Genomic DNA, 18606 nt, shown 5'->3' on the forward strand with positions numbered 1-18606 from the left:
GCGCTTGTGGGACGCTGAAACAAATAATAAGCTTCACTTAATTAAGCCACAGTTAGGTTTCTGGTCACCCGCAACGAAAACACGACGAACTGATGTCCTGTTCTGTCGTCTAAGAATAGGACACACATATGGTACTCACAATTTTCTGTTGAATGGAAATGATCCTCCAACCTGTGGTAGATGTAGTGAGAGGCTGACCGTCCTCCATGTCCTCGTGGAGTGCCGGGAAGCCGAAACAGAAAGAAAGAAATATTTTCCACAAGCGTACCGATATCATGTCCCGCTTCACCCCATTATGTTTCTTGGCGAAGAACCGATTTTTAATGCCAAAGCAGTCGTCGATTTTTTGAACGATGTGGTCCTGCATGTTATTAGCCCAACTAGTTCGTAGCGCATCCTCTCTCCAGAGGATGCCGCTGTGATAGTTTTTTATAGCACATGCCTCCAGGCCCTTGTGGTTCAAGGGCTCTGTTTAGGAGTAGTGCTTCTTGCCAATTACTGCATCTTAAATATTTTAAATATCGTGTCATTACCTCTCAATGCATTCTTCATTTCATAGTACACCTCATGTCATTGCCATGATTTTAGTACTTGTATATTTTACGCATTTTACAGCGATTATTTTTAGGCCCTTTTACAGCCACGCTTCATCTACTTCTCAGAATTCATCGCCCCACTGCACATTCACAAACACTGGCATGGCGCTCTTTGGCCACAACTGGCCCTTGCGCCATAAAACACCACACATCATCATCATCATCATCATCATCATCATCATCATCATCATCATCATCATCACGACTGTTTTCTTCAGCGTCACTACTACGTGACATCTGGTGGAGGTGCTTTTGTGTCCATGCAGCGGACGCCCCCGCAAAGCCGCGACCCAAGCCCGAAACCGGAGGACGAGACCAACGTCGCCAAGGACCAGCGAGCTAGCCGTAGGCAGCAAGGTCTTTTGCCAGAATACGGACTTCTTCCCGAGAAGACCACAGCGATCAAGGCCAAGTCAACGACCTCAATGGCAGCCCCAGCGTCCCCCATCCTGCTGCAGCAACCTCGGGAGCCACCGACCTTCCGTGGATCATCAGCTGAAGACCCTGAAACATGGCTGGAGACGTACGAGAGGACCGCGACATTCAACAAATGGAGCGACGATGACAAGCTGCGCCATGTCTATTTTTCATTGGATGACGCTGCTCGGACATGGTTTGAGAACAGGGAGACCACCCTGGTGACTTGGGACCTATTTCGCGAGAACTTCGTGAGGACCTTCACGAGTGTCGTACGAAAAGAAAGGGCTGAAGTTCTCCTGGAAACCAGAGTTCAATTGCCGAACGAGAGCATCGCGATCTTCACGGAGGAGATGACTCGCCTCTTTCGCCACGCCGACCCCGACATGTCTGAAGAAAAGAAAGTTAGGTTCTTGATGCGGGGCGTCAAAGAGCATCTATTCACTGGATTGATGCGCAACCCGCCCAAGACTGTGGCAGAATTTGTTTCGGAGGCGACAACGATCGAGAAGACGCTTGAAATGCGAGCCAGACAATACAACCGCCGTGCGCTGACAAACTACGCCGAAGCTCAAGCTCTAGGCGCCGACGACCTGCACGATACGATCAGAGCTGTTGTACGGGAAGAACTACAGAAATTATTCCCAAGGTCGCAGCCTCAGGTGACTTCAATCGCCGACATAGTTAAAGAAGAGGTTCAGCGATCTCTGGAAGTGCCAGAAGTTCCGGCATCGCCTCAACTACAGCCGCAAGCGATGACCTACGCCGCCGTCGCCCGTCGTCAAGGCCCCCCTCCGCGCTCGCGCCAGGGCCCCGTAACGCCGCAGTTCCGTCGTCCACCGCCGCCGCCGCCAGCACGCCCGCCCGTCGCCCAGCGCAGCTACCAGCGGAAGACGGACATTTGGCGCGCCCCCGACCACCGCCCGCTCTGCTATCACTGCGGGGAAGTCGGCCATGTCTACCGCCGATGCCCATACCGCGAGATGGGCCTACGAGGGTTCGCCGTCAACGCGCCACGTCCACAGCTTGGCGAGCGACCACGCGACATCGCTGACTACCTCGCCGGAGCCCAGTGGCAACCACGACGACCCTCACGCTCGCCGTCACCAGGACGTTACCTGTCGCCGCAGCGCCGACCATACACTGGCCCAGCGCGGGGCCGGTCCGTGAGCCCCTATCCGTGAAACTAAAGGCAGCAACCGATGGAGGTGCGGTTGCTGTACGACGCAATACCGAAGATCCTCCGCCGCCACCGACGACGACAACTCACGCATCATCACAACGAGGTACCAGCACACCGCCCAGCAAGAGCCTTGACGACAACACTTCGCCGCCGAAAGAAGACCTACCGACGCGACGTAGCAGCAGCGAAGCAAGCCGACGTAGCCGTGATCCGACGCCACGACTTAACCGCAACGCCAGACGACGGTCTACCGACTTAGACGTGGTAATCGATGGTCATAGCGTCACCGCTCTCGTCGACACTGGAGCTGACTATTCCGTCTTCAGTGGCCCGTTCGCCGCCAAGTTGAAGAAGGTGAGGACGGCCTGGCAAGGACCTGATATCCGGACAGCGGGAGGCCACCTAATAACGCCGGCTGGAATCTGCACAGCGCGAGTCACGGTTAACAATCGCACTTACCCGGCGAGCTTTGTAATCATGCAGCACTGCTCCAGGGACGTCATCCTAGGCATGGACTTTCTAAACCAACATGCTGCAGTCATCGATTTAAGGTCCAAGTCAATAACGCTTTCAACGCACAACGCGATACCACCGGATACAGACATCAGTTACCATGCCTTGAATGTGCTAGAAGAACAAGTCACCGTTCCGCCTCGCTCCAGTGTAATGATTTTCGTCGGTACCGAAGTGCCTGCAGATATGGAGGGCGTCATCGAGGGCGATCATCATTTACTGCTCGATCGTGAAATTTGCGTCGCTAGAGGCATAGCTAAGCTACGTGCAGGCAAAGCAAGAGTGATGCTCACGAACTTCAGCGACGAATACAAGCACATTAACAAAGGCACAACGGTCGCCTACATCGACGAAATAGTACAAGCCGGCAGTGCTTTTGCCTTCACGGATTCTAGTGCACCTGCAACGAAGACTGTAGTACTTGAACCAACTTTCGACGTCAATCAGAACCTTCCTTGGCATAAGAAAGAACAGCTAAAAGCTCTGCTCCTGCAATACAAGGACTGCTTCTCGTCGTCGTCAAAAGTTCGACAAACCCCGGTCGCCAAGCACCGCATCATAACCGACGAATATGTCCGCCCACTCCGTCAGAGCCCGTACCGAGTTTCGGCGCGCGAACGCGAGGCCATAAGGCAACAAGTCGACGAAATGCTACGCGACGACATCGTCCAGCCGTCCAAGAGTCCGTGGGCGTCCCCCGTGGTGTTAGTGAAGAAGAAGGATGGAACCCTACGTTTCTGCGTCGATTATCGTCGCCTCAACAAAATCACGAAGAAGGACGTATACCCTCTCCCACGGATTGACGACGCCTTGGATCGACTCTACAACGCAAAGTATTTTTCGTCGATGGACCTCAAAACCGGCTACTGGCAAATCGAAGTCGACGAGAGAGACCGGGAGAAGACTGCCTTTATAACACCAGACGGACTGTTCGAGTTCAAGGTCATGCCGTTTGGCTTTGTTCGGCACCTGCGACTTTCCAACGGGTGATGGATACAGTACTGGCAGGCTTGAAGTGGCAGACTTGCCTCGTCTATTTGGACGACGTCGTTGTGTTTGCCTCAAGCTTCGAGGAACACCTCCGGCGCCTTGAAACAGTTCTTCAAGCTATCAAGACCTCCGGACTCACGTTGAAGCCAGAAAAGTGCCGCTTCGCATACGAGGAGCTCTTGTTTTTGGGCCATGTCATCAACAAGTCTGGAGTGTGCCCTGACCCACAGAAAACGGCGGCCATCACTGACTTTCCTCCGCCCGCCGACAAGAAGGCAGTGCGTAGATTTCTTGGCCTGTGCGCCTATTACAGGCGCTTCGTCAAGGATTTTTCACGGATCGCCGAGCCACTGACATACCTCACGAAGGCCGATGTCGAGTTCAAGTGGGAGACGCCGCAAATCGAAGCATTTGAAGAACTGAAGCGACGCCTGCAATCGCCGCCCATTCTTGCGCATTTCGACGAAAACGCCGATACCGAAGTCCACACCGACGCAAGCAGCGTAGGACTCGGCGCCGTGCTTGTGCAGAGGACTGACGGACTAGAAAGGGTTGTAAGTTACGCTAGCCGGTCGCTATCGAAGGCGGAATCAAATTATTCCACAACAGAAAAGGAGTGCCTCGCCATCATCTGGGCTACATCAAAGTTTCGCCCCTACCTCTATGGCAGGCCCTTCAAAGTTGTAAGCGACCACCACGCCTTGTGTTGGCTAGCTAACTTGAAGGATCCTTCAGGTCGCCTCGCACGATGGAGTCTGAGACTTCAAGCATTCGACATCACCGTCGTCTACAAGTCCGGCCGAAAGCACTCTGACGCCGACTGCTTGTCTCGCGCCCCCGTCGAACCGCCGCCACAGGACGACCAGGATGACGACACTTTCTTGGGACCCATCAGTGCCGACGAATTCGCTGAACAACAGCGAGCCGACCCGGAACTAAGGAGCCTTGTAGACTACCTAGAAGGCAAGACCGTCACTGTGCCGAAGGTGTTCAGGCGAGGATTGGCGTCGTTTTTCTTGCAAAACGACGTTCTCCTAAAGAAGAACTTTTCGCCTCTCTGAGCCAACTACCTCCTCGTGGTACCCTCAGCGTTGCGTCCAGAGGTTCTGCAAGCTCTCCATGACGACCCAACGGCTGGACATCTCGGTTTTTCCCGCACGCTCGCGAGGATACAAGAAAAATACTACTGGCCTCGCCTCTCTGCCGACGTCGCCCATTACGTAAGGACATGCCGAGACTGTCAGCGACGCAAAACACCGCCGACAAGGCCAGCCGGACTTCTACAGCCGATCGAACCACCTCGCCGACCATTCCAGCAGATCGGGATGGACTTACTTGGGCCTTTTCCGACGTCGACGTCCGGAAATAAATGGATCGTCGTAGCTACGGACTACCTCACCCGCTACGCCGAAACAAAAGCCTTGCCCAAAGGCAGTGCCGCCGAGGTAGCCCGATTCTTCGTTGAGAACATTCTCCTGCGTCACGGTGCTCCAGAAGTCCTCATCACCGACAGAGGCACGGCCTTTACGGCAGAACTAACTCAAGCCATCCTGCGATACAGCCAGACAAGCCATCGCCGGACCACCGCCTACCACCCGCAGACGAATGGCCTCACCGAGCGCCTAAATAAGACCATCGCCGACATGCTGGCAATGTACGTCGACGTCGAACACAAGACGTGGGATGCCATCCTTCCGTTCGTGAAGTGAGTCGCCAGCCAACGCTCCTTCCTTTGTTCAGCTCCGGCCGCCCGACGCAGCCTCTCGCCCGCTTCGTCTTAGCCATTTCGCGCCTTCGCCCTTTGTGTTTCGCCGACCGTCGTGCTGACGCCTGCCCGCCCGATGAAGTAGCTTGCCTGCAGTTCCCAAACAGTTCGCCCTACTCGCCTTATCGTTTCTCGTGACTCTTGTGCTGCTTTGTCAACCGCCATGCCGCTCGTGAATTGGAGTGACGCGACGCCGGCGGATCTCGCAGGCTTTACAGTGGATTACCTCCGTGAAGAGTTGGCTCGCCGAAACCTCGACGCTACCGGGTCGAAGGAAGAAATAATAAGTCGCCTTATCGCCGACATCGCCCAAAACCGCCCAACGACGCCTCCTTTGCCTTCCCCAGACTCCGCCGCGTCCACCCAGCGTTGCAACGCTGCGCCGCTCCCGCCAAGCCTCGACGCAGCCCAAACTACCGAGTTGCTGACGGGTTTACTTCAGCAGCTCCTTCACGTGTCGCAACGAGCTGCAGCCCCAGTTCAAGTCACTACCCTTCCAGACCTCTCCGCATCGCTTCCTACATACAGTGGAGACGGCAGCATTTCAGCGTCCCACTGGGTTGAAGAGTTGGAACGAACTCGAAACTTGGCTTCGTGGGAACCTTCAACCCTACTCGCCGTCGCCCTGGGCAAACTTCACGGAGCAGCCGCTGATTGGAAAGCCGTCATCGGTCGTCAATGTCCAACGTGGGAAACCTTCAGACAAGCGTTCCTAGACCAATTCAGTGCCAAGCAAACCTTGCTACAGTGGCAACAAGCAGTCACTTGTCGCGTACAGGCGCACGGAGAAACCCTTGTCAGCTATTCTATGGCGAAGTTTAAACTAATCTCTGGATGCCCAGTTACCCTCACCGATCCCCAGCGCATAGAGTACGCCCTTCAGGGCATCGCCGACGTGCACCTGGCCACTACTATTGCAGCGCAGCGCCCAGAGACAGTCGCAGCGTATATGGACATTGTAACTCGGCTTGATCAAACATTAAGCCATTCGTCCTTTCGAACCCCACGCACAGAGTATCCAAGCGCCGAATTAACAATGCCAAGCCCACAGGCACCTCCACGTAGCACAGAGTACACGAACCCCCAAGCTGTGTCAGACAAAACCGGCCGGCCACAGCGCATTTCAGCCCTACCACCAGACCAACGAGAGGCTAGATACCTCACTATCTCAGCTAAGCATGGTGCTCCTGCCTACCGTCCTGGCCAGAACTTGGCCGAAGCTGTGTGTTTTCAGTGCCGTCAAAAGGGACATCTCGCATCCAAGTGCCCGTCTAGATCTACTGCTCCAACATCTACAACACATCTTTCGCCAGCTCTCCACAGCAGCCCTTCCGAGACCCTTGATGGATCTCTGGTTCAGTGTGCTCTTGTCGACGCCACAATTGCTGGGATTGGCCAAGTAGATGCATTTCCAGATAGTGGATCTAAAGTTACACTTGTTTCACGTCGCCTAGTCAGCTCCTTGCCCCTCCTGCCCTGGACTAGACCTCCTCTAGTCGTCGTTGGAGGAACATCAGTAACTCCAGCTGGTGCCATCTGTTTGAAGATTTCTGTTGGACCTATCACCGGGTTGGTCGAAGCAGCCGCCCTCAATAATAATGCTGTGCCACTTATATTGGGTGAAGACTGGTTTTCCTCAAGCCAAGCACAGTTGGTGTTTCAGCCGCCCCTACCAACTGAAATCCGCCATTCTCCAACAGCCACAAGTGTGCCATGCCATGAACGACTGCTGCCACGGATGGCGAATGCTGTTATGATCCAAGGGTCATCTTTCGGTCACTGTGTACCTGGACCCCACAGCTCAGCAGGCCTACAGCAGTCGCCACTACCAGGGCCAGACGAGCCCCCGTGGTTGGCACTATCTTGCCACAATGATGTTTCAAGCACCTACAGCCTCTCTTCTACGTCCAACCGAGCTGCTTCCTCGACAATTGAGGTTCACATTGACCCATCCCTGCCTGCTGTGCAGCTAGGTAGCCACTTGCCAGTGCCTCAACAACAGGAACTTATGAGCATGTTGTCAGAACACGCTCAAGTATTCGCTCATGGAGAGGATGACTTGGGCTTGTACGAAGGTGTCGAACATGCAATTGACCTTCTTCCTGACGCCGTGCCATACAGTCGATCTCCCTACCGGTACTCAGCTGCAGATCGTCGTTTTCTTGAGGCCCAGACAAGCACACTCCTTCGCCAAGGCATCATTCTTCGAGCCTCAGGACCTTGGGCATTCCCCGCAGTAGTTGTTAGCAGAGGCAGTAAGAAGCGCCTTTGTGCCAACTATGTGCCCCTAAATAAGATGACTGTTCGTATGCGTGAAGATCAAGCAAAAACTGCTTTCATGACCCACCACAGCTCAGCAGACCTACAGCGATCGCCACTCCCAGGACGTCCACCCGAGTGCTTGGACTATTCTCTCTCGCAGTGAACACATCAAGCAGTGCTTTTTCCTAGACCAAAGGGACTTGGTCAAACTAAGAGGGGCCAGTGACCTTCGCATACAACACGGCCGTGCAAGAAACGACGCACATGGCGCCGTTCAACCTGGTCTACGGAAGGAACCCGGCAACGACGCTTGACGCCATGCTACCGGACGTCACCGATGAGGAAAATCTAGACGTTGCCACCTATTTGCAGCGTGCCGAAGAAGGTCGACAGCTCGCCCGCCTGCGCATCAAGAACCAGCAGAGGACCGACAGCCGACACTACAATCTTCGACGACGCTACGTCGAGTACCAGCCCGGAGACCGTGTTTGGGTCTGGACTCCGATACGCCGACGAGGACTTAGCGAAAAACTTTACGTCGCTATTTCGGACCATATAAGATCATCCGACGTATTGGCGCACTGGACTATGAGGTCGTGCCAGACGGCATTTCGCAATCACAGCGGCGCCGCGCACGACCCGAAGTCGTCCATGTGGTGCGTCTTAAGCCTTTCTACGCCCGCTGACGAACTTAGGTACTTTGTTACTTTATTTTTTTTTCTTTATTACGCGTGGTTTTGTTTTCGCTTTCACATTTGTTTGTAGCATCGGGACGATGCTCTTTAAGGGGAGGGTATTGACACGGAGGGTAATGCCACGTGTTTATCTTTCACCGGTGGCCGCTTTCCACCGGCTAACAAATGTTAAACGTTATCGCTCGGCGCAGGACGCGCCTGTATCGGAAGTTTCTAGAACGTTATCGATGCTTCTTTCCGTTGCCTGTTTTCACCGACGCTTATGTTATCTGATTGCATGACTGACGCGAATTGTCTAGAACTTTCTGGAAGACACGCGGGCATCAGGGATTAATCTAGAACCTTCGATGACTCCGGTATAAAAGCCGACGCGTTTCGCCGCTGATCAGATTTTCGACGATCGCCGACTGTGTTCGCCGCTATCGTTGTGCTTTGAGTGTACCTTGCTTTTGTGGGCACAGGTTCGCCCAATAAACAACCAGTTTCGTTGTACACAGTTTTACGACTGTTTTCTTCAGCGTCACTACTACGTGACATTGATTTCTTAAAGAAATCTTGCTTGGTAATTTCAACTCAAATGTACCATAAGAAAAATCGAAAATGCAAGAAAAGGTTGTGCAATAAAATTGGCGGGGAGAACACATGTGCAGTTCAGCAAATAATTTGAAATAGTCCAACTATATTCATTGTGGAGGAAAAATTGTGCATCATGTGCCGTGGACTGACCCTTGTTTGGCGTTGTGATTTCTTCGGATTTCTACTTTCTGGTTACTAGAAATGTCCAATACTTCTGTAGTAATGCAACCACATCAACCAGCATTTTTCAGTGTTGGCGTAGATGGCTTCGGGTGGCCACGTGCCTCATCTTTTCAGAGACTGGGGGCACCACTAGCGTATACTAATAGGCGCCGTGTACCAGTACTGTGATGTGGCCTACCTACGTCTGGTTTCCCATTGGCCGAGAGAGGTTACTTGCCCAAAATTGTGCAACGGCTACAATTTTTTTTAGTCCGGAGTCCTCTGAAGTTGCGAATACTATACAGGGTGCTCAAACTTAAGCTTAATGGTTTTCTTCAAATTAGGCACTGCGAGGCACGCGAAGACCACCTGTGCAAATAAGTTACATGGCCAAGGGGGCACAGAGTGAGATAAGAATTATCGCTGTCAGCAGCCCAACTAACTAAAATTAAATAATGAACTTTTTGGTGAATGCATTAAGTGGGTATGTTTGTGTTAAAAAGCTACAGGCAGTCGTGTTTCTACTCAATATCAGTAATTATGCTAGCGTGTCTGTGATGCGAGATATCCGACTCCAAGTTATAATTGTTCGCATGATTACTTATGCTTGACAGTTAGGATCGGCGGAAAGCTGGTCCCTTATATGACGCGGCTGTGGCGTGCGCCGTTCAGTTTGACAACGGTGCGGAGGCATTGGCAAAGTTAGCATTCCCCCTTCCCCTCTCGGCTGGCGAAATAAAAAATTGAAGAACCTGGAACCGCTGTCGTAACACGCGACCTCGCAGCCTGTAACGATGGCGACCATGCCGAGATAATGGCGCGAGCGGAGAAGCTGGAGGCCAGTGGGCGTGCGTAATGGTGACTGGGCGAGTGGTACATGGTCCTTGTCTGGGTTAAACAAATAAAGTGACTGATGATTTCCAAGGATTGTAAGTTTTATTGAAATCAAGAGCAAAAACTACAACATCATCAGCAGAAACACCTTTAGCTATATATGCTAACGAATATTTCATACTGTCATATTAAGTTTGGCCAGTGGCGTACCAAGCATTTCTCGAGTAGGGGGGGGGGGGGGGCAAATCGCAAGAACTCTCACCTTTCTACCTCTCTCTCTCTCTCTCTCTATATATATATATATATATATATATATATATATATTGCGAATTACTATTACAGTAAGCGAAAGAGCCAGAAATGCATCTATCAGTTATTTTTACATTTAACAGCCATCGACCTATTTATCAATCACACATGGTGCACCATGGCGGCCCGAAAAATTATTTGAATTTGCATTTATTTCTTGCACATATATTAAACTTCAAGATGATGCAGAGACAAAAGGCAATGAGTGTCTAACAGAGGTCTCGGATTCCACCAACGGAGCAGTCATATACGGGCAACTTTTTAATGTATGCAATGTTTTTACAAGAAATTGAAAATTTTATCGCAACTGTTCGAAAGAAACAGGTTCGCTGGAAACCGGGTTATACTAAATCTAATGATATTTCATGAAATATCATTAGATTTAGTGCTCACTGCGAACTACAATGCAATTAGACACTTTTATTACGAACTGCAGTAGTTGAATGAAAACGCGCAAGCAACTTGCAAAATTTTGCAGAAATTTAGCGGTGCCCTTAACAGCCCAACAAATGTGGCGAACCCCGGTGAGATGTCTTTTTAAACGATTCGAGGTAGTAATTAGACACGCAGGCATAAAATTAAGCTAATTCACTTGTCAACCAACGAAGTCAGATGATCCTGCTTAGTTAATTGAAGCCCATTATCGATATAGTTCATAAATGGTTCTTTGAATGCCAAGAACTGATGCCGCTTATTGCTTCAGTGTAATGAATTCCGGACTATGGAAATATGGGAAACCGAAACATGTACTGCGGAAGAGCACAACTGTCACTCCTTTGGCAGACGCCCACGAGTGAGGGGAATGTTTGCGCATCACACGTGTCACGACCAATAATGTATCGCTCTTATCGAGCCACGATCTCGCTGAAACTTTATGCTGTGATCTGGCATGGTCTCCTTGATCGGACGCAGCCGGTATTTTGATCGTACCTGTAGAAGCGCGGTGATCGGCTCGCTCACGGTCACGATTTGTGCGCTGCACTCACAGTCATGCAGCCCAGACATCGTCAAAAAAAAAAAAATCACAGCATATCCACGGGGTGAATGATGATGAGTGGGCGAAGCTCCGGAGGGAATCATCGGATCTCCCGTTTAAGGGGACGCTAGCACAAACGCGTTAGAAACGTGCAGCACTCTCTAGTAAGGGGGAGCGGCCACAGCGTCTTACGCAGCCATTTACACATGCCGGAACGTGCACCGCGTTTGCCGACGCCATCACATGACTGCTGAGAGAGTATACCCCCCGTATTCATAAACGCTCCTCGACTTGAACTTGACTTGCCACCGCCTTGGGCAGCACGTTCGAAACGCGTTGAAGGTAAGGCGGAGTGGCCACAGCGTCTTACACCAGCTTCTTACACGGGCCGTAACGCGCTAGCACAAACGCGTTAGAAACGCGCTAGAAACGCGGCCTTTCGTTAATGTTGGGTATTTATTGCCCATCGTGGTGCGTGTGTCTATGTGCGCTTCGTGGCGTAGTGGGCTAACGCCGCGCGCTCGGAAGCGAGGGGTCCCTGGTTCGATTCCGCGCTACGGACACAACTTCGGAATTTTTTTTCTCATTTTTCTCAGACTGGTTACACACTACTACTACTACGACGGGGACGGAACGGGTGCCGCTATAAGGAGCTTCGCTCCTAAAAACGTAACGCTTGACACGAAACGTATTCGTAACTCCCAGCTCACCGGTACAGCTAGAGACCACAACGAAGTGGCAGCAAGCAGGCGGCCACGCCAACAAGCAAACCTGTGAGAATAAACGGGCAGCGGCAGATAATTTTTATAGTTCGACTGAGTTAGACGCAGCGCAATTTACGCGGCTGCGCCCTCCCGAATGAAAAGCGACCGGAACTGACGCTACGACGCTGTACCGTTGCCTAGACAACCCGGCGCGCGGCAGGGCAGGAAGGTGGAAGCTGCGTCGTCACCTCATTGGCTCTTGCAGCGCCTCCTCTTGCTTCAAAAGATGCATTGTCCCTTTTTTGTCTTTGTCCGCGTCTCGCTCTCTGGGGAATAATTTTAAACGTATGATTGGTTTTATGTGCGGTCTAATCAGAGACGTGGTCCGTGCGTTGTGTATTAATCGTGCCCCACCTCAACTCAAAGCCTTGGCACGCGCTGGAAGATGGAACCATGGAGGCAGGTACGAGCAGTTGCAGCGTGTCGGACGCCTTCCTTCAGCGTGTTTTGGGCTGTCTTTCTCCGTTTGTGTGTGTGTGAGTGCGCGCCTATACGTGTTTTGTAAGCGCTTTGTGTGCGTACGTGCGTGCGTCCGTGCGTTTTTTTTTTTTTTTGAGCGTTTTGTATATGCGTGCGTGCATGTTTTTTAGTCTTTTGTATCTGTGCGTGCGCGCGCGCGTTGCTGTTTTGCGAGCGTTTTGCGTGTGCGCGCGTGCTTGTATGCGGGTCTCTATGTGCTTGCGCGTGTGTGCGTTCGTGCGTGTTTTGTGAGTGCTATGTATGTGCGTGTGTGCGTGTTTTGTGAACGCTTTGCGAGTGCGCGCGTGCTTGTATGCGGGTCTCTGTGCGCGCGCGCGCGTGCGTGCGTCCCTGCGTGTTTTGTGAACGCTTTGTCCGTGTGTGTGCGTGCGTGCGTGCGTGCGTGCGTGCGTGCGCGCGTGCGTGTTTTGTGAGCTTTTTGCGTGGGCGCGCGTGCTTGTGGGTGTGTGTGTGTGTGTATTTCATAAAGTCGGTAGTTTTATACGCAGTAAACCTCTTCAAAATTGGTGCAGCGGCTGTCCCCGCCCTGAAAACAGAGTTTGGTGTCGAGCCACCCTGGAAGCCACCCTGGGATATATGGAGGCGCCGGAGGACCAGTGGAAGGTGTAAGTTTCCTCCTTTTTCCCTCCTCTACCCTGATGAATCCACTTCCTTGATTGTTATTGTGAAATAAACGTTTCATCAACAGCATAAATACATGAATCAGAAATCTGGAAAGTGTGTTTCACGATTACACTAATTTCAATCGTGAACCGTGTACCTTGGGTTAGTGCACATTTCCTTGAAGTAGGCAACTTCTTATGGAGGCGACGGCGGGCGAAATGCTGCCGCCGCTTTTCGCCCGCACAAAAAATGTTTTGCCTACAAATGAAAAAACGCCCGTGTCCCGTGCATTTGGGGCACGTTGAAAAGCACCTGGGGGTGAGAATCAATCCAGAGTCACCCGCTATCGCGTGCCCCTTAATCAAATTGTTGTTTTGACACGTAACACTCCCGAATTCAAAAAGACAACTGCTTAAATTGTGAATAGCTGGTTATTTGTGATGTTCCGCGTATATAGCAATTGGTTTCAGCAGCTTTTAATAATTTGAATATATGAAATGCTAAGCTTTAGGTCTCTCTGAGTGGTTCGCATGCCTTTCGAAAATTGTCCCCTATAGCCCAATTATTATTCGTAAAAATGGAATTTATAAGGCATGCCCTGGCACTCGAGAATGTGTTTGATTGAGCTGGAGGTTTAGATTGAGAAGGTTGCAGTGAGTCCCATAATTTTTTTTATGTTTTACCGGTAGGAGTGTCAAAGTGTAAACAAAAGCGTATATGTGTGTAACTTGTAAATTGAGTCATGTGGTGCGTGTGTGTAAGACTTCGCTCCTCGAACGGGCAGGACTTGAGTAAACTGACTTCTTGAACAATACTTTGCAATGTGGTGAACATGATTTAAATAATGGATTTGAGACCTGCAAGGAGTTGCGACATTCTAACACATTCCTCTTGCATTTATCACGGAGTTGCCACTGAATTGTAGGACTCACTGGTGCAGTTTGGCCAGAATTGGCGAGGAAACACAATAATTAATCAAATTTGCTTCATTCGCACTATTTATAGCCAGCATAGTAGCGCAAGTCAGTAGTGTGATCGAGTATAGATTTGCAATGTGCCACTAAGATTAGTCATTACAACCAACTTAGCTGCTTTCATAGCTGCTAATAAACTTAGAGAGCACTAAAAGAAATATTGAACAATGGAAATACCGCTGCCAAAGCACTGGCAACAGTGAATGAGCAGGCAAGCGTATATGTGTGTGGAAATTTCAATGCAATGAACTTTCACAGCAAAATCTGTGGTATGAGGCTTGTTTTTTTTTTTCTCAGTAAGCTGTACCGAGTCCCTGCTTTGATTTTTCTCTTGCCAACAAAAATCAGCTTTATTGCCAGTGATCTTGTCTCTCGTTCTGGTAGCATTTGTGTATGGGGAACTTAAAATGTCCTTTCTTGCAGGTCATCACAATTCCCAGCCTTTGGGCTCTCCATCAGAAACCCATCAGGGGGAAGCCACTTATGTTTGCCTTCAGAGAAGACAAAATTGTTAGTAGATATAGGCGTGTAGTCTAATATTCTGAGCCAAGTTTCCATTTAATACTGTGAGGCTCCTTTGGTAGTCTTAGGTTGATATTTTGTGCAGTTGTGTGTGTGCAGTTTTAGATATTGCCGATGGTACAGTGTACATTGCAGATATGATGACTCCGAAGCATATACTTGCAATTTCATCATTGCCTTTCATAATGAAGTCTTTCCTTTGTGCAAGGATATTCAGAAATTGGGGCATTTCAGCATCATATTTTGTATTGTGCATTGAGTGCTCATTTCAAGTTACCCTCCTCCTACCAATTTATTTGCGGGAAAGGAGTATTTACCCTATGCAATGGGCTTCTTATTTGCTCATTGCATCAAACTCCTCTACCTTTAATTCTCACATAATTATCACAACCTCAAAATTTCGGCTGTTCTTATTGTTTTAAAAACAGTATCAAAATCAAAATGTGCTTGATTGCTATCTAGACAGCAAGGGAATTCAAGAAATTGCAAGAAACCGTGGCTTCTTATGGTAGTTGAAACCCTCTTTTCAGCAAACTATGTGCCTCTTTCGTTTACTGCGCTGCTCATGAAATTCGCGAGAATGTTTGATTTAACACAGCCATTACAGGAGAAGAGAAAAAAAAAGATTAACAGGAGCACTTTTCACGTGGATTCAATGCTTTTGGATATTCTCCAGGTGACAAAATGTACATTTAGGAGAGAAAGTGACCTTGAATCGGAGAGGGTGGTGCGGGTAGCCAATTTGCACCCATTGTGACTCATGCATGTAGTGTCAACACAGGATTAGAAATTGTGGCACTGTGGTCTAGTAAATAGGTGAGCACTTAAATAAACTCCCCCACAGTGAGGGGAAAATGTAGGATATGTTATTCAATAAAGATGGTGCTTTTAGGAGACAGCAAGAAATTTTAGGCTCTAGTTGAGCAGCTACAATATGAAGGACCACGTAAATTGTAGGAAGCCAACATAGACTGAGTAGAGCACGAAGTAGAAATTCGGAGCATCAGGAAGGATTGTAAGTATAAATAAGGGAATAGTACTTGTCAGCGTATTGCCAAGCTAACACATTGGAACAAGGGCAAACAATAGTTGACAGGGCATTGTATATTTTTGAGGGAAATGTGCCGAAACACTGATTCTTACTCAGTCAGTAAAGAAATATACAATAAAAATAATTAAGTATACAGAAAAGGCCTTGTAGACTTCAGTGGAGAGTTGGACATTGTTGGGCTGGATGCAAGTACTGCTTTGCTACTGTAATGCAGGGCAGGTGCGAATGCAGTTGGGGGTTTCTTCATTTTCATCTGTTGTGCACTCTCTCTGTACTCTCTCTTCGTCTGTGCTCTTCGTCTCGTAGTGCATAAATGTTGCATTAAAAACAACTATTTTCTCATGCCTTGAGCATATCAGTCTTATTGTGTCTTCTCCCATAAAGTCTTCTGCTGCAGTGCTTCTGAAGTGTAATGCACAACTACATTGCAGATTTTATATTGTGAGTTTAATATTGCCCTCACATCCATGCTCCTGAAAAAATGCCCATTGCTGAGAGATGTCGTTGGTAGAGTCTTTACATTTTATGCTCTTATTTTTCCATAGTGAAAAGGCTACTGTATATTCATTTTTGCTTCTATGCCAGTTTGTATTCACGATGACTTAGTGATCGCGGTTTCTAAATTTCAAAACTGGAAATTTTGCCTACCTTTCATTTGTCATGCCCAATTAAGCTGTGCCTGGTGTTCGGGCACGATAATAAGGAGTGTTGTTTTCAGAAGCTTGTTGCCTTATCAAATTCCCCGCAGTGTATAGGATCGTAATGAAATGTAGAGTCAACTCTCATGATTCTGTTGTTATTTTGCTAATGCAGGAAGCAGGATTCCTGCACAGCCATCTCCTGCACTTATGGTCAAGATGCTCAGTCAATGGAGTCCCTGTTCCTTGTGGTTAACCGTGAACAGTATTCTCACTTTTATGAGAATACTGTTCACTCTTATGAGAGAATACTCTTATGAGAAGGCAGTCGGCGGCACGTCCAGAGCTGGCCCTAAACGACTCATTTTGTTACTGCAGGTGCGCAAGTACGTCACGAAATCTTCACGTGGTGCTACGGATCGAATATTATTCTGCACGAGACGGTTCAAGGGCGTGACAGCTGTGCTGGAAATACGGGGAACTTTTCTGGTTCTTCGTGACTTTGGTTCCCGACGCAAGGTGGTGCCCTGATCGGCACATATCGTCATCCTCCCTGTAAAAAGGCGTCGCTCGCAAGCGGCAAGCGCAGTCGGCGGCACGTCCAGAGCTGGCCCTAAACGACTCATTTTGTTACTGCAGGTGCGCAAGTACGTCACGAAATCTTCACGTGGTGCTACGGATCGAATATTCTTCTGCACGAGACGGTTCAAGGGCGTGACAGCTGTGCTGGAAATACGGGGAACTTTTCTGGTTCTTCGTGACTTTGGTTCCCGACGCAAGGTGGTGCCCTGATCGGCAAATATCGTCATCCTCCCTGTAAAAAGGCGTCGCTCTCAAGCGGCAAGCGCAGTCGGCGGCACGTCCAGAGCTGGCCCTAAACGACTCATTTTGTTACTGCAGGTGAGCTGATTTCGCTATCGCCTCGTTCCTGCCCCTCTCGTGCTGCTGACTGCAGAACTGCCACTTGATTGAGCGACCGCGAGTGTGTGTGTGTGTGTGTGTTTTTTTTTTTTTGTTGTTGTTGTTGTCCTATGCGCATGTGATGGAGGGAAAGAAGTGCACTCAGTGCGGGGATAGGTTTTCTGACGAGGACCGATACATGGAGTGCTCTAGCTGTGCATCGTTGTATCACCTCGGACAGGAGTGCTCGGGTGTGGCTGAGGGCACCTTTTCGGCCATGAGCGCGAAAAGGAGAGACAAGTGGCGGTGCAAAACATGCAGGTCAGGAGATGCGTCCCAAGGTAGCTCTAGTCAGCTAACAGCTATTGCCGAGAAGCTATTGTTGCTGGATTCGATTCGCGAACAAGTCGACGCGCTTTCCTTGATTCCATCAAAGATAGACGAGTTGCTGTGCTTGAAGTCTGAGATTGAAGCAGTGAATACAAAAATGCAGGAAATACATGACTCGGTTGAGTTCCTGTCAAGTAAATATGATTCCTTGCTGCAAGAAGCAGCTACTCGTGACAAAAACATCTCGGCATTGTCGTCGAGAGCAGCGATACTTGAGGACCAAGTCGCTTCACAAGAAGCTACCATTCAAAGCCTTCGAAGTGAAATGAACGCCTCCGAGCAGTATAGTAGGTCATCGAACCTGGAAATTCACGGTTTATCCCAAAGTCCTGGCGAGAACTTGACTGCTACCGTTTCCGGGCTGGCTGCTCAGCTGGGCATTGACGCATTTCTTCCTGGCCATGTCTTATCCGTGCACCGGTTGCCTGGGAAGGGCAGGAAACCAGCGCCAGTTTTGGTGCTCTTTCTTTCGGCAAGCATACGGGACAGCTGGCTGGCAGGGCGGAAGAAATTGCGTCATTTGGCGCAGGGAAAGGAGCCCTTCATTTTCTTTGTCGAGAACTTGACAAAATACAACAGAGAATTGTTCTGGGCGACGAAATCTAAGGCTAAGGAAGTGGATTTCAAATTCGTGTGGGTGAAACACGGAAGAATTTACGCTAGGAAGAAAGAAGGTGACCCAATCCTGCGTATAACGAGCCTTTCTGACTTGTCTCAGCTGGCCTGACTATTCTTTTTTTTTTTGTCGTTTGTAGTCTTTTCTTTGAGCCATGGCTACGTGTGAACAATTCCGAGATTTTCCTTCTTTCACTAATACCTTTTCAAAAGTTGGCGAAAGCACTTTCACTATTTTTCACGTAAATGTGCGCAGTATTCGCAAGCACTGGAATGAATTTTGTCTCCAAGTTGTTGCTGTGCGTGACATAGCTGATGTTTTTGTCTTAACTGAAATTAATATTGGGCAAGAGCATATTGGTCTATTTTCCCTCCAAGGTTATCACAATCA

This window comes from Dermacentor silvarum, chromosome 10 (assembly GCF_013339745.2).
Source record: "Dermacentor silvarum isolate Dsil-2018 chromosome 10, BIME_Dsil_1.4, whole genome shotgun sequence".
Lineage (NCBI taxonomy): Eukaryota > Metazoa > Arthropoda > Arachnida > Ixodida > Ixodidae > Dermacentor > Dermacentor silvarum.